This window comes from Lepisma saccharinum, chromosome 4 (assembly GCF_977018435.1).
Source record: "Lepisma saccharinum chromosome 4, izLepSacc3.1, whole genome shotgun sequence".
Taxonomy (NCBI): domain Eukaryota; kingdom Metazoa; phylum Arthropoda; class Insecta; order Zygentoma; family Lepismatidae; genus Lepisma; species Lepisma saccharinum.
In genome coordinates this window covers 15,752,158-15,769,440 of record NC_139232.1, presented here as the reverse complement: position 1 = coordinate 15,769,440, position 17,283 = coordinate 15,752,158, and positions in this window count along the sequence as shown.

Sequence of the window (17,283 nt, the reverse complement as noted above, 5' to 3'; positions counted from 1 at the left end):
CTTGCTGTCCATTTTATCGTGTACGTTGGCCGTGTATTTTCTTTCTTTTAAGTCCAATTCTTGCACAGAGAGGCTAATCGGGACTGGACCTACAGTTTAAACTGGGATCGGAACCACTATATGCTCCCACCGGGTATCAAACCAGGGAACCCTTGATTACGAGGCCAGGACGTTACCACTGTGCCATCGGGAGGCCTGTTTCACATTTCTCGGCACACTGTCTCGTTTAAGACAAAAACGTGTTCATTACCGGCATGCACCAAAGCAACATTTCCCCCCGACCTGTAGGTGCTCGCAAACCACTCGTAAGAAAGTATTGTCGTGTGTCTATTGTTTTGTCCCTCCATTCCTTTTGCACAGCAGCAGCTCCACGACTCGACAGTCCAGATTTTTTTTGGGACGTGCACAGAATATGCTGTAAGCATTACGTAACATTGGAAATATAATGTGCAGATTTGAAACTTAGTCGACACATCAAAAAGTGCCCTTATATTAGTGGTGTGCCCAGTGTTTTCGAAGAGGGGCTGGTGGTACGTATAATTTTTAATAGCCGGTCCTCATATTCCATCTTCTCCTGCCGTTGACTCTCTTCTTTAAGGAATAATCCAAGGAGGAGTTATGACCAGCACATACCCCCATTGGACACGTCACGTCATTCACATCAATACAATTACAAGGTTCGTTCTAGGTTTAATTTGTGGTCAGATGAACTAATCGGGACTGAACCTTCAATGTTACCTCCAGCAGGAAACGAACCCAGGCCCTTCGATTATAAGAGGATAGCATTAGCAGAATTTCCGTCGTCGCATTATAATCAAGGGATCCAGGGTTCGATACCTGCTGGAGGCACATAGTGGTTCGTATCTCACATAAAGCTGTAGACCCAGTCCTAATTAACCTATCTGTCCAAAAAAGTGGACTTAAAAACCCAATCAATCAATTATTAGTAGAGGTGTAAAATAAAAGGAGTTGTATTGTATTTGTATGAAGAAAAATTACAGAAAGAAGGAGACAGACATCCTTTTAACTATCTATGGAAAACTGATAGATCATTTTTTTGTTCTTTTAATATGATGCTATCAATACTTTTCATAATATGTAGTCATCATTTTGGGAGGGGCAAGTGAACCTCCTCCCGAAATATCCGCCAATGTATACAATGTGCCTGGGACTTTTCGCCGCACATCGCCTCGTATAAAAGTTAAGCTTTTAAGCTTAATAATACAATCCCTTGCCATTTTGCTGTTGTAGACTAATTATAATAATACATTCCTTCAAGAAATACCCAAAATGGGAAAGCGCGCACGCAAACAATAAACCACTTGACCCCCGACGGAAGCCTATTCGCGAACTTTTGCCTGACCATTCCCCGCCCCCTGCCGTCCTTCCAACACGTGTTTGCAGCAAGTGGCAACCGTCGGACGGCTGTTACTTTTAACTCCCCAAATCGCGGTAAACACAAGAAAGGAAATCGTCTTGTTTGGATGGTCCGAATTGCGAAAGAAGGTGTAGACCATCAAAGCCTTACATTTCATCTGGTTTTTGCACTCTTGTTTAGGGTAGTGATCTCAAAAGCAAAAGCCCATAAGAGCCCATACTGAACTCTTAACTTGGGCTCCACTATAGAAAACGATAATTTACTATACGACGCACGCTTTTAGAAGCGATATCGGGCGAGGCCACGCAGAGGGTGTGCGTGGCGATCAGCCAATGGCAGGAGTGCAACGTTGTACGGTTAGGAGACTGCGGCGCGGAAGTTAAAAGCAGTGTTCTGTATTTTTCTTGCACGCAAGAAGTTTTCATAAAACTCGCCACTTTAAGGTTCATCATAAGATGGGGAAAGACATTTTGAACCTAACTGTCCAAGTCCCATGAATTTCCGTCGCCTACAGCCGGAGTTATCGTTCTTTGAAGAAACAAGGGAAACATCACCTTTCATTTCCTTCCGCCTCTTTTTTTCGTTGCCACCGTGTTGACGCAGCTGAGTTGTTGTGTCTAGGGAAAACTGAGGGTGTTAAATTCGTCTCGATAAACAATGACCCTTCAATGTTCTGGGCGTTCTCGAACATTGAAAGTCTGGGTCAATTTGAGTTCAGCGTTTTCGTAGCAAGGCCGGTGTAAAATTATTCGCTTATCGTTCACTCGTGCGCCACGAAGAACAGTTTGTGAAATAGTGTGCGTTCCGTGTGTTCTTTTTATTTTAAATAATGTCACTCTCGAAACCTGGCACCAGTAGCACAGGTACCAAGGGTACAATAATACATTCACCAGGGAGAAATATTATTTTTAAAGTGTATTCGTACTTCAAGGAATTGGCGTCGGAAGAAGTGCGTGCTGAACCAGAGTTTTCGCATAGTAGAGAACTTACGGCTAAAGCGTGTGGTGTTAAGTGTTCATACTGTGTCGCGTATTGTAAAACAGGGTAAAACATTTACCACAGAAATCGGTGAACCCTTATTTAAATCTCCTGGGAAACATGACAGAAAACAGAAGAGTGTTACTAGCTTAGATGATTGTGCGTCATGAAAGAAAGAATTAATTACACTGGTTCCACTACTTCTATGGGGTTAATACTAAAACGGTTGGGCTTCAAATATAAAAAAAAAAACCAACGATGGGCGTAAATTTCTGTTACAAAGAGGTGATATAGTTGCCTCGAGAATTAAATGTTTGACAACAATGCACAACCTGAGAACGGCTGGTGATAATCTTCGCACGTCGAGAAGCTTCAGGAAGAGGATTTTCACAAGGGAGTAGCCCGAGACAGCATAGTGCAAAATCTAATCATTAACTTCCAGGAGAGTGACTCGGAAATGAGTGAAATCAGTGACTCGGAGACCGAGGAAGACGACGGAAGCGGTGATGAATAAATACCTTCGAGCTTCTTTCAGGTATGGGTTTCTCGTATATGCTACAGTGATATGATATTATAATCCTGTGTAGTAGAAATATTCACTATATTATTTCAATGTACTTATAGTCATATATACTGTGCATGCATTATCAAAATAATGGACACATCTCAAATTTTCTGTCCTACCCTTGCGCTAGCAGTTAGTTTCGCAACAGCGCAGTAACACTGGCTGGGTATTGGCCGAACTCATGTTCCTTCTAAAAGCGTACGCCGTATAGGACAATTTTCGTAAATTTAAAACATGAACTTGGGGAAAAAGTTAAAAACCGTAAGTTGGGAATTCAAGTCTAGAATCGGGGAATGCTCTGAGGATAGTAAGGGAAAATGTGACAATTAGCAATGAGAAACTAGTTCCTTGACTCCACGTGCCGCGAGAAAGAGCGAACCTACGTCATAACCAGTCCCAGAGTAGTAAACAATATGACGGAGGAGCCTCATATTCACCCTTTTATCCCAGCCAGTTTTTCCACGCTATTCGCCGATTTTGTTTGGCATTAGGGGAAACCAGGGAAAAATGATCCCTTTATTACTATTTTAAACCATATTTCGCATAAACATCGTTAAGACGATTGGACATGTATTTTGGTGCATATCTTAACTATTATTGAGAACTGATTTGGAAAATATAAATCGAAGATGCAACACAGAGTTAAGACAAATATAAGACAATGCAAATGAAAATTTTCTCCCGGCCTTACGGGGCAATATGTTATCCTACAAAAGTAGAACAGTAAAACGTTAATTTAGAAATGAAAAATAAAACAGATATAGCAGTTTACAAATTTAACTTCGTTGGACTCGGCGTGAATTTTCATGTGTTAAATGCAGAAATGACAAATTAAGTGAACGTCATCATCCACTCCAGCACATTGTTCATGAGCCCATGGTTTACACATCTGGCACATAACACAACCTTCACCATCAACAGCTCTGCAGTAAATACACTCTGCATTATCATTATCACTATCAGTGATCCCTCAAAGGAATCATTATGCCTATTGCTGTTGCCAAAGACAATACCATGTCACGACAAAACGCCATCTTGAATGGACAGGACAAAGCATTTGCAAGTATCCCTATTAGCCTATATGCTTTAAACACCTAAATATTTGTCATTATTTTCGCTTTCATTACATTAAGAAGTCTTGCAATAACATTGTTTGCCGTAAATTTTAAACAATAGATTGTGAGCAAAACTAACTCTCACCAACAGTCTTTATGTCAACTGAAGAGTTAGTACATGAATTGACCTCATGATAGTACCACTAATTGAGCAGAAATTACGCATGATCGTTTTGTCCAGGGTATTGATTTGTTTTCGTGTCTCCTATTCATTTAAATGCGATTCCCACATTATCAAGTGCGAATATAAGTCTAAAAGGTTCTCCAACTTATTCTTCTGGCTTGCATTATATGAATTCCCTTAAAAAAGATGAGTACTTTCTCCCCTGAGCTCCTGAAATATAGTACGTAGTACCTGAATCCGGATTTGAAATTCTACCGATCCTGTCTCACACTTATTTTAAATAATAAGTTAAATAGTAGGGGAGAGATCTTAAGATGGGACGGCTCATAAGATGGGACAGTGACAACCCTGCCTTGAAAACTGTATCGGTTTGCGATTGCGTGATTTCAGTAAGAAGAGTTCTAGAGAAGCGTGCAGACAACGTTAGAAGAGACGAGCTGCGAGGAAAGAAAACAAGAACAATAGCAACATGTAATTATGAAGCACATGGTGTAAAATATTTCTAAATGCAAAATGTGTTTACAGCTGTCCAAAGACACTTACAGAAACTATTTCTTGCACGTATATTGATAATAGTTCAAGATAGGTAGACAAAGCATTGTGACGCCATGTCAGCTTGGGGTATTTGTAAAAGGTGAGAACAAGAGTAACGGAAGACGATTCTTAAGACGGGACACGCACAAAGCTCCTAAGATGGGACGTCAAATCAATGATACTAACCTCGTACTACAAAGACTGCAAAAGCAAGCCGCAATAATGTCGAAAGGACGATCGATTTTAACCAACCTTCAACTTCTGGAGTATGTACGCAGCAGAAAGTAGGCAGGCGTTTTTCCAACAGAAGATAGGAATGGCATTGTTTGGTGTGCGGAGGTCCTTCTAGTACTTCGACTGAAGAATGGGTCCAATGCATTGGATGTACCAGGTGGAGTCATGTGTCCTGTTCAGGTGCAACTAAAGGTGTATACTTCTGTGCTCAGTGTGATGATTCGGAATGAGCAGGATGTCCCATCTTTGGCCATGTCTTGTCCCAACTTAAGCAACCTACTTCCTAAGATGGGACAATGGTAAAGGTTTTCCTAAACACTAATATCTTTTTTTGTTATTATCGTAAGTTACTGGGACTTCATATTAGTGGAGAAGAATGTCCAAAGATTTCAGTATTATTAAATCGCTTGCATTATTTAAATAAATTTGTATCTGGAAAGTGTCCCGACTTTAGACACTCTCCCCTACGTAACCAAGTCTACTGAATCTGTTTGCAGCTATTTCAAACTGAGAAAGAGGAGTACTTGGGTAACTGAAAAGCAATGGGATAAGTGTTGATGCAGCAGTATTGTAAAACTACAGCAGTTCTTTGTTTCGGCTAATCATGGCCATATTGCTCCATCACTCCTTATCTGCCGCAGCAGTTGCACAAGAGCGGTATTTTGATAGATTCGACAAGTTCGCGCTTTAGATCAATCCGCAAGCACCTTCTGACGCCAAACCAATATATCATTTTCATCTGCTTCTTAAGATTACATGCTTCGGAGCTCAAACAATGGAATCCTATACAACACAAAATGTAATATTTGCCTCCGAAATTCGGTTTGCTTTCCGAAATCCAGATTCCGTATTTGTTTGACCATCCATAGTTGACTTATAATTTTCAAAAATTTAAAAATTTATTCAAATATTTAGTGATTTTGAAAGGATTTTTTTTATATTAAGATGAAAGAAGCATGGCACTTGTATATAATCTACAAATTTACAATATGATCTGATATGTGTGTGTTATTTTTCGACCACATCTCTTCATCTTTGAATAAAAATGATAAAAAAAACACGGAAATGAGGCATTTCTCTTAATTCGAATCTTGTTTACAAAGAAGCGTTTAAGTTGTTTGTAAATGTTAATGTTGTTTGTAAATGTTAATGTTGATCTTAGACAAATTCTGAGCTTTTTGTACTCTGAGTGGGAAACGAAATAATACCGTTGGTACTAAGTTTTGGGAGCTTCTTCTTTCATATTGGATCAAGCCTTTGGAAAATCTACTCGTTCGAATTGTCAACTGGTCGTGACTAGCTTTGTTAAAAACAGTCACGTCCGATGCATCTGAAGTTGGGTAAAAACCTCTGGGAACCTTGAAATCCTCTCTGCCTGGAGGAAGGTTTCAAGGGCTGTTCGAAGATATGACGAATAAGGATTTCCATTTTGTCAGGCATTCGTGAACTAACTTGCAAGATGAGGTTGAGAACCTTCACCCCAAAATTGTGCAGAGGGAGTGACGGATCTACAAACAGCAAAAACCCGCAGTGCGGGGGAAGAGGGGTGATGTCACGGGTATATATTGTAGACGGTAGGGTAGTGTACTACTGGACTGTATTGACCTGGAGTCGACACGACAGAGTTTACGGCTGAGCAAGGTGAGTGAGTGGTAATTGCCTTACCGGATACAATCCCTTCGAATATCCTTCCTAGAAACACAACGGTATTTTTCTTGAGGATCTACCAACCTCCCGGTGCCGTCTTTATAAACCCCAGATAATAGGCGTGAGAAAAGCTGGGGTCAAGAAGCGATCACGTTCTCTACGCCTCTAGCCAGTGACTATATCTCGGGGGGATGATAGACTGAAATATCAAGCATTTAGGGGATCCTTTCCGTGTCCTTTACATACTCAAATACGTGTAGGTAATTAAAACAATAAACCTAGTAATGTCCAGCACCTAAGGGCAGAGAAAATAGACTACCTATATATTGTAAGCTGCAAGGAATTGTTAGTCATTTTAAGTTGGCCAACACACAGTAGTTTTCGTTTAATACGGTCTGTTGAATGTTGCATACCAAAAACTATTTTTTTAAAAATTTATGGACAAAGGCGGCCGCAGCGTGGACGGATTACGAGAGGTTAACGATCAGGAAAGTGTTCTTTCCCAGAAGAAAAGTGAGCACCACAGGGGAGCTTCGAACGAGAGTTCGCAATTCACGATTAAAATTTTCCGATATGATATCTGGTGGAATTTTCCGGAACTACTCTATGTAGGATACGAAGTCGTTCAAAGCATGGGAAATGTTCGAATGAGTAACGTTTACTGTTCAGTTTTTTGTTCTATGCTCAGGACAAGTGAAAAGTTTGCATGTGTTTCCACCCGGTGGAATCAACAAAATGAAATTTGTAAATATATCATGGAAAAAAAGAATTGATTGACATAAGATTGTCATGGGGGATAACATTGAAATGCGCAAGGAAATTAGGAACAATGCACGAGACTGTTCACTTTATTTTCCGAAACATGATTCTATTACCATGAAAGTAAAGTTTTAAATTGTTCTTTATGAATAAAACTTTTTTTTCGAAAACAATGTATTATGTATGAAATTTGGAACAGGTGCAAGTCGATTAAGTGCGAAGATGAAAGTAGTTTCAGAATTAATTAATGTCTGTATTCGTAAAGGTAACCAGAGAAAGAAAATCTACATGCTAATGATGTTGTTTCAGTCAGTAAGCTCTTTTTCTATGAAGAGAGCGTCGATGAAATTGTGAATTCTATTATCATCATCCTGTGTTATTAAATATTATTAACCAGCCTTCTTCTTTGGGGGAAGATATTTTTGGATTTTTTTTTCCAAGCTTTGCAACTATAGGTGAATTGCTTTATTTTCAAATCATTTCCGAGAGCCCCAGTTAGAACCAGAGGTGCAGATGGAACAGCACTGCTTTGAAAAATATGTTCGTATACATTAGTTTCGTCTGAGTTTTCCGTGTTATTTTTGCCTATCATAACTAAATGCTTCATTCTCAGCTCAGCTTTAACTTCGTTATAGTTCCTGGAATTCACATCGCATTCGCAATATTTAAAAATATCGCGTAATTTAAACGTTTCTTCCATACCAGCAATGCCAACACGCTGCTCTTACGTACTACTACTGAATGCAAACAAAGATTTATCCTAAATAGAGCGGCCATATTGAAAGCGACACTAGCGCTCAGGTGGTAATTTTAATCGCGAATTGCCGAGCGGACCCAGCTGGAAATAGCAGAGACCTGCGGCTTGGGAGCAGAAGAGGCACAGAATAACCTCCAGACTGGACCGACGGGAGCAACAGGTGCGTGCCAAGGATTCGGATTTAATTTGTGCGGATGTGTGTGATAACGGGTCGCAGACGTCCAAAGATGAGCTGGAACGTTGAGGAGTTGAAGAGAAAGTTACACCAAGAAGAGCTTAGAGAATGCGTGCAGTCCTTCGATATTGTCGTTCTTCAGTAAAGCTGGAAGGCCGCCGAGGACATTCCTGAAGCCTGGTTTGCATTGATCGAATAGACGGGAGAGTAGCTGGAGCGAGTAGGGTAAAGCGAGATACTCTCCTCGTGTAAACAAATGGGGAGAGTACTGAAGCCAGTACTCGCTCCAGTAGTCAGGACAGTCGATTGGCTGTCCACGGAGGGCAGCGACTCGATCGAGTTGCTTCCTCCGCCATCGATCTTTTTACTCGCGTGTAAACTCGACAGGCCACTCCGTCAATGTAAATGCTTTCTGAGGAGAGTTTAGCGTCTGTGCTGGGGTACTGTACCGTGAATATGAGTGTACATGAAATATGTGTCGATTAAACTAAACTACGGGCCTATGAAGCGATAAGTGCAGGATATGTGAAATTATGTAAAGGGTGCGGCAGCGTTCATAGCTTATTTTGGCTTGCGTAGTACAATGACGTAATGTATGAATGCGTGTCATCTCGTGCAGCATTCGTGTACTAATGAGGTGCCATTTCGATTGTTAGAGTGAGATGGATCGGTGGAGTGTACTGCATCGTGCCTTTGTTGTGGAAAGTTATTTCAACAATAATGACTCTGTAATTGCTACCCAGCGTCTATTTAGGCAACATTTCAACGTGGGACGTCATGGGAAAGTTCCAGATAGACGGACCATTCTGAGGTGGGTTAGTGCATTTCGATTAACGGCCGCTGTGTGTAATCGTAAACCAGGAAGAAGTGAAAGAACTGTGAGGACACCAGAAGCCGTGGAAAATGTTCGTGCTGCAATATTGCGTAGCCCAAAAAAATCTGCTCGCCGACATTCGCAAAATTTGCAAATGTCAGATCGCTCATTCAGGAGAATATTGCATGAAGATCTCCATTTTCACCCATATAAGCTGCAGATTGTGCAGGAAATTAAGCCTCGCGATTGGGTTTCACGAGAAACATTCTGCTTAACGATGCGTGATCTCCTTCGCCAAAATCCCGAAATGTTGGACACCATCATGATGTCAGATGAAGCTCATTTCGAGTTATGTGGTTCAGTGAATAAACAGAATTTGCGTTATTGGAGTGATGTAAACCCGCATGAACTGCACATCAAGCCATTGCATAGTTCTCGTGTCACAGTATGGTGTGGAATTGCTTCGTTTTGGATTATTGGCCCTTATTTTTTCGAGAATGACATCGGTCAGGCTGTAACTGTCACGAGTGAACGCTACCTAATTATGCTGCAACACTTCGTTCTTCCTCAACTAGGGATGTTGAATGTGGATATGGAACAATTATGGTTTCAACAAGACGGTGCAACATCGCATACAGCCAGAATTTGCATGGCTTTTTTGCGACAGATATTCCCAGGAAGAGTAATTTCCCGTTTCGGTGACATCTCCTGGCCGCCACGGTCACCCGATCTGTCATGTGCCGACTTTTTCCTTTGGGGGTACCTGAAGCAAGAAGTTTTGCGAACACGTTGTGCCACCATTCCTGAGTTGAAGGACCGAATAAGAACTGCCGTCGGCAATATCCCAGGGAATATGTTACGACGAGTTATGGAAAGCTTCCAACGTCGCCTGGATGAATGTATTGTGCAAAGGGGGCATCATTTGAGAGAGGTTATATTCAAACATTAATCCACCCAATTGGACAATGACTTACACTTTATCAAATGGCATACCTTTAACTATTAATTGACATAATAACTAATAAATAAAATGCATTTACTTCCTCATGGTGTGCTATTAATATCCTACTATGAACGCTGCCGCCTATTTGGCATAGGAGAAGTAAACTTGAAAATAAAGAATTTACGTTTTACGTACAACAAAGAACGATTGAAAATAGAAAAATCAAGGAAGTCAGCTTTCTTCCTCGTGCATTATTATTTTCATTTCTCGTAATAAAAAATGTGTAAACCTTTCATAGCTTTCTTTAAAAATCGCCAACGACGTCAATGGGTTCATTCTGTCAAAGGAGCACCAAACAGCTGCATCCACTATCCCACTTTGCTAGAGTCGAGTAGAAAGTGTGTAAACAGCTACACGGCATAGAAGGGTCGAGTCGAGCAGATAGGCCAGTAACTCGTCCCAGTTACTCTCCCGTTTACTCGACCAATATAAACCAGCCTTGAGAATCTGAAATGTATGGGTTTTAGTAAATCTGTAGGGAGGAAGGCAAAAAAAACGGTGTGGGTGGGTTATGGTACTTTTCACAGCAGAGTGGCAGGGGAAAGTAACGCTACTGGACTCCAAGAACGATGGGATTCTGGGGACCCTCTTTGCCGTACTCGCATATATTTTTACGCTTTTCTCCCACTCTAAGGTTAACCCAAACGAAAAGAATGAATAGCGTTTACATACAATTCAGACACAATCAAATTTGATGTAACTGCAGCACTTGAAATGTCTTGCAACATTTCAAAAGCCTCTTTCATTGCATCCTCTGGGTCTGCTGAGAAGTTTAGATAAAATAACTGAGGACTAAAAGTGGTAAACGTTGTAAGTGCCAAAAGCGAAAGTGTTGAAAAATCGCATCGTTCCGCACATCAGCCCGTAAGAACGTTCACACTAGTGACCTCTTTACACGCCCTTTGAACTACTTAGAGGGCTACCAGCCAAATTTCACGTTTACCACATTATAAAGCATGGCACATTTCACAGTTTAACGTGGAAAACGGTGTTCGAATTATTTTGGCACTTACAGTGTTTACCAATTTTAGTCTTCAAATGCCAAATGTCACAAGACATTTTCAAGTGTTTTAATGGTACATGAGAATAATTTGGGAGTTATTTATTGTGGAATGTCATGTGAATAGTTAGTATGACTCGGTAACTAGCCTTTGTTATTTTATACTCGAATTTTACAAGTATCGGTATCGGTATCGGTTCAAAGTGGTATCGGCTCAGCTTTACTTTAAATAGCTCTTGAATGTGACTTATCAAAATTTTATTTGTACATGATTTTGGGAAACTTCTGTATGAGCTCTCCAGAGTCATGCCAAATTCTTTGGCGGAGTGGTTAGAAAAGCGCGTTATGTCTCCAGGGGTAAAAAAAAGTAAAGTGTTGCCCTGTGCATAGCACCACGCCATGAAGGCGTATAGGGGGTGTGGGGGTAACGCCCCACCCGGATTCGAATCCTGGCCTGAAAAGGTGTTTTCTGTGAGTCTTCCTTCATCAATTTTATCCTATCCTCACTCATCCTCATCGTCGCGATTAGCCAAAAGTGGAAGAAAAGCTACGCTAAATAACAAAACTTCAAATCAAATCCAGTATTTTCAGGTGTGTGCACATCCTCCCCCCCACACACGCACCCCCCCACACACACATATATATATAAATAGAGTGTGTGTATACAGGGTGTCCCATGTAACTTGACAAATCGAAATATTTCGAGAAATATGCATCGAACGAAAAAATCTTCCAAATGAAAGTATAATAGTATTGTGGGAGTAAGTCACCTACGCTACAAACGCTACAAGGAATCCACCCCGCCTCTCCCCGGAGGGGGGCAACCTTGAAATGTTAGAAGGGAACCCCTATTTTTTTTATTGCAGATTCGAATTCGACGTCCGAAAATACGTAGCAAGCAAAGTGCCTAAGCGTCATACAGATGGAAGTCCGTGATTGGTTACGTCTTTCGAGAAGGCGTGGTTGGCGCAGTTTTGCACGTGGTATGGTAGGAAACAAGGAAGTAACGGGACATTGGTATCCTAAACAGTGACAAGCAACGGGCACGAGAAAATTTCAAGCACGGAATAAAGATTGGGGGGAAAACATATTTACGTGAATAAATGTTGATGTAGTATTAGTGCAGCTTGCAATCCTAGGAAGTAGTGTTACAGTTATATTTGTAGCAGATTTCGATGTATGTATGTATATATATCACACACACGTGTATCTCCACGTAGCATTCGGGATCGTTTTATAGCTAATGTCTACATCGCTAAGGGTTTCTGTATGTATCCTTATGTTTGTATTGCACATGCAATTTTGCGAACTCTTCACTGGAGAATATGATCTCCCAAAGTGTACTATATACGTCTCGCCTTTCATATACATGGTTACTTCCTTCTTAACATTTATTTAGTCTTGAACCATGCAGCTATTACTGCACCGTGCGTGGGTATACTCCGATTTATTCACCAATCTCAGAAGGTAAAGTTGACCCTTCTTATACTTCCAGCTTACCCGGCATTTCTGTTGGTGCAACAAATAATCAGCCGATTCGTGGGTTAACTCTGAGTTTACTTTAACTCGCGAGTAAATCGACGTTTGTGCAAACGGGCATTAGTACGTAGATTGCGCATAAAAATGTCGCAATGAATAAAATTAAAAACGGAAACATATTACTTCATTTATCGACGGGGAATTCTATGATTTATTTTCAAAGGGTTTTACATATGTTTGCTGTTTCTATATTCGCAAATACCACTATTCGTGGTTTTCTACTTTACCCAGACACCTCCTGGGGTTGTTGCTTTGCAAGAGAGAACGAACATTAATTAAGTAATTATATCACCTAAATATCCTCGTTAATGAAGATAATTAGGTCAAGCAGAAAACATTCTCCTAGCAAACACCGTGAACCAACCCTTCCCTCTTTCTCGAGACATGCATTTACCTAGAGAAGTAATACCTTATGCATAAAGCAATGCAAAGAGCTAGTTCAAGAGACAACGGACATGTCATAAGAAATAATTTTATGCATTCAAACAACATTTTAAAAGTGTCAATTCCTCCCATACAAATATGGAAATATGGTTCAACAATGTTATGAAATTATATATGGGTTGATCTGAAAGTAAGGTGCGATTTCCCATATAATGCGCTGTGATTATTAATAATTTCGGGCCGGATTTTAATGTAATTACATATCAGTGGCGTCGATTGGGTTCCAGAACCGGGGTCAGAACTGGGGGAGGGGCAAGAACAATTTATTTCCCCTTGTAGATAATGTTTATCATAGTGCGCAGACAAAAGTGGCAAGAAAGTGTGTTGGCAAATCCCCCCTCGCCCCCCTAATCACCGCCATTGTTACATATTGTTTGTTTGTGGCAAATTTACATTATTATAAGCCATATAGGTGAATTTCCTGTACAGTATATATGTTTTACATGAAATGCGATATTGGCGCCATTTCTTTGGATTTTATTGACAACTGGAGATATTTGTGGACAAATATTGGAAATATAATTTCTATAATAGATCGGCAATTTTTATTTAATTGTAATAGGTCGATCGCCTTACATTCACTTAATCTTGTTTTAAGCTATAAAAATCAAGGCTTCTTGTGTATTTTGTTCTTCACTGCTGTCACATTTCTCAAATAATTCCTACGATTCTGGTAATAATGACTACATGTCAGCACTTCAGGTATGACGAAAGTTGTGAGAAATCCAGTCGAAATTTAAAAGATAGCAAGGGAATGAAGTAATCGATCGAATACTATTAATATATTACGAGATACGTTGATACGCTTACATATTTTTACATACTTCAGTGATTTATTCTACATATTTATGAACATGTTTCACATGTATTGACTTATTTACGTATAACACAGACGTTAAGAGAAACATAGAAGGTAAGGAACTCTGAAAACCAAGTGGAACAAAAGGGAATAAAATTAGTAAACTGTAGGTTTATTGTTCAAGTGTGCAAGAAAAAAATTCAAAACCTGTAATTAAATAATGGATCAAAGATAACAAAAAATCCCGGAATATGATTAATTGATTTATATGTTGTTTCAAGTCCACTTTATGCACAGTAACGCTAATCGGGACTGGACCTACAGTTTAAAGCGGGATCCGAACCACTTTTGCCTCCACCGGGTATCGAACCCGGGACCCCTTGATTACAAGCCGACGACGCTACCACTGCACCATTGGGGAGGCCCTAAAAAAATCCCGGAATAGAAATGGGTCTTCTTTGCGAGTGTTCCCTCATCAATTTCATCATATCATCACCTATTCATCATCGTCGCGATTAGCCAAATGTTGATGAAAAGCGACGCTAAAGAAAGAAATGAAATCAAAATCAAATAAATGATTTTGAAAATTTCTGGTGTAGGTTTCCTCATGTTGACAGAAGGGTGTTTAAGATTATGTATTTCACTTGGGGCTACAGATCACCCGGTGGCGACACCCTGTTAAGTCTCTCCATATATTTCTATATCTACTTTAGCGCAGTCGATTCAGACGCGCGTAGTTAAAGATTAGGCTTCACTGGCTGAAAAGTAATAAACCAACCTTGGTCAAAAATAATAAAAAAATAAATTAATAATACCTGCACCTTACTTTCCGGACATCCCTTGCAGGTTCCACTGAAATTTTCTTCGCAAGGAGTCTTCATAAAAAAGATCAGAATTTATCGTGGTGAAATGTATTTCGTTTCTGCCTAATCACATCAGCATAAATTCCCTGTGTACGAGGTCGCAGCCCTCGACTAGACTCCTGGCTATTCAAACTCTAGTTAGTCGTCGCTTTCAGTTTTAATTACAGGCAATTATATCTGTTACAAACCACCAATGTAAATTAAGCTGAGGAGGATGCAGTTTTATGCAGCAACAAAAAATGGAATGTGCCATTGAAAGTGTTGGTATTTGTAACGGCTGTTGCCTACCGAAATTCGTCTACGCTGTTAACATCCAGATGTCAAATTTTAGACGAGGTATGTTAACAAGCTGTTCACATTTCCCCTTGGACAAGGGCTCATTTTTTTGGGGGGGGGATGTACGGGGTCCGGACCCCCCCACCCGAAAGACTTACCAATTACAGAAATGAAATAATGAAAATGAGCTTGTTTAGCATTTCTTGCATAATCGAGATTTTTTTATTTCCGCCGAAACTTATTGGATGTCAAGGATTATATTGGGATCGTACGGCTTTGAATGACAGTACCAAAGAAGATGTATGCGCGATACTAGCTATGTATAAAATATCAACTAAGAACTTTACTTTTCGTTATCTGAATCTAACATATTTTTTTTGTTATTCAATAAATCCAATAATTATCTACTTAACATAATTTCCTTGCCAGGGCAGTTGTTTTTATACAAATTTTGGAGATCTTAATATACTTCTAAACTGAATAATGAATATGTGCTGTTATATCTCTATCCTCATTTCGTCCTTTTGCCTATTCATGTAATAATAACAATACAATATTAATTATTTACATATTATAATTGAAGGGCTCGGGTGTAAAAATGTTAAGTGACATTTTGGTCATTTTTGAGTTACAAAGTAAAATGTGCTATCCTTTAATTTTCAAGTGAAATTGCCATGTCATACAATTGAAGACCCCGGTGCAAGAACCAGACAGCTCCACTTTTTGGTCAAACTGGTTTTTTTCCTCTAATCTATCATCTATCCTCTATCTGATGGTGTAAGAATCAGACAGCTCCACAGATTTGTTGCGTAGTAGGAATGGAAAATGAGTTGTCTGGCGTGTTTCTGCCGGCGCATCATCGCAGACAGCTCCTGGAGCAGTCTGGTTGTTGCAGCGGCTATAGTTCAGTGTTCGGCCACTCGAAGGCGTGCAGCAGTTGCTATCGAGACCGCATACTTCAATATGTATGTTACTGTTGCTTCTAGCTATTGCATGTGAATATTACTTCTTCGACATTTCATTATTTTATTCAGTTCTTCGTGTCTCCTGAAAACTTTTATAATTTGGAGCTGTCTGGTCCTTGCACCGGGATCTTCAATTTGCATTGGACGTAGTGAAGCCTTCTGAAATTGGTAAACACAACGCATAAACAATTTACCTACAGCATAGCTTCTGAACTCAGAAATGACCAAAATGTCACTTACCATGTTTTACACCCGAACCCTTCAATTAATATTATTTTAATTAATCTAATACAATTATAATGTTTATTTAAATATAAACATTTATTATTGTTATTTCTGAGACATTCGTTCGGACCCCCACCCCCACCTAAATACCAGGTGGTTATAATTAAAGTGACGGTGTTCAGAGTGGTACAGCACGGGCTGTAATGAGAGTAGCAGTCTGAAACTTCGTAGATATGATAATGAAGCAATGCGCTCGCGAATTATGCAAAAAAAAAAAAAAAAAAAAAATAGTTCCAATTCTCGCCACCAGGGTAACAAATGGCGCTGTAAGCAGTCAAAACGTGGAATTTTCCGTAACTCTGACGTCAAAGTCGGTGACATTGCCAAACCATTGTGTGAGCTCCCTGGTTGTTGTTGGTGACGCTTGTTGCTTTTTTTTCCTTTAGTGATGTGAATGTTCGCCGAACATTGAAAGTTTGATTTTTCCCGTGTAAAAAGCAATGGCTATTGCGAAGAAAGACCGTGCACTGCTAGTGAAGTTGTTTTACCAGAATGGGAGCAATAGTAACGCTGCACTGCGGAAATATCGCCAACAGAAAGGGCTGAGAAGAGGGCCCATGTCAATTAATGGGCTGAAGAAGATGATGAAGAAATTCGAGGAAACAGGTGAATTGGGTGTTGCACCAGGGAGAGGAAGGCGGCCCATCCCCGTGGAAGTTGTGGACGAAGTTGCTGTAGCTGACCGTGCAGCACATGCCTCAACTTCTGCAACCAGTGCTAGAGCTGTGGCACGTGAATTGTCACTCCCCTGGTCAACAGTTCGCAAGGTATTGCGGTGCATTTTACACTGGTATCCCTACAAGATTCAAATTGTGCACCAATTGAAACCCCAAGATATTCCACAACACCGTGAGTTTGCCCATCGGTTTTTGGCACGCATGGAAGTGGATGACATGTGGCCGGGGAATATTATGTGGACTGACGAGGCGCATTTTACTCTGGTCGGTACAGTGAATACTCAGAACTGTCGCATATGGGGTTCCACTCGTCCACATGTTGTGCAGGAACAACCATTGCACTCAGTTTACG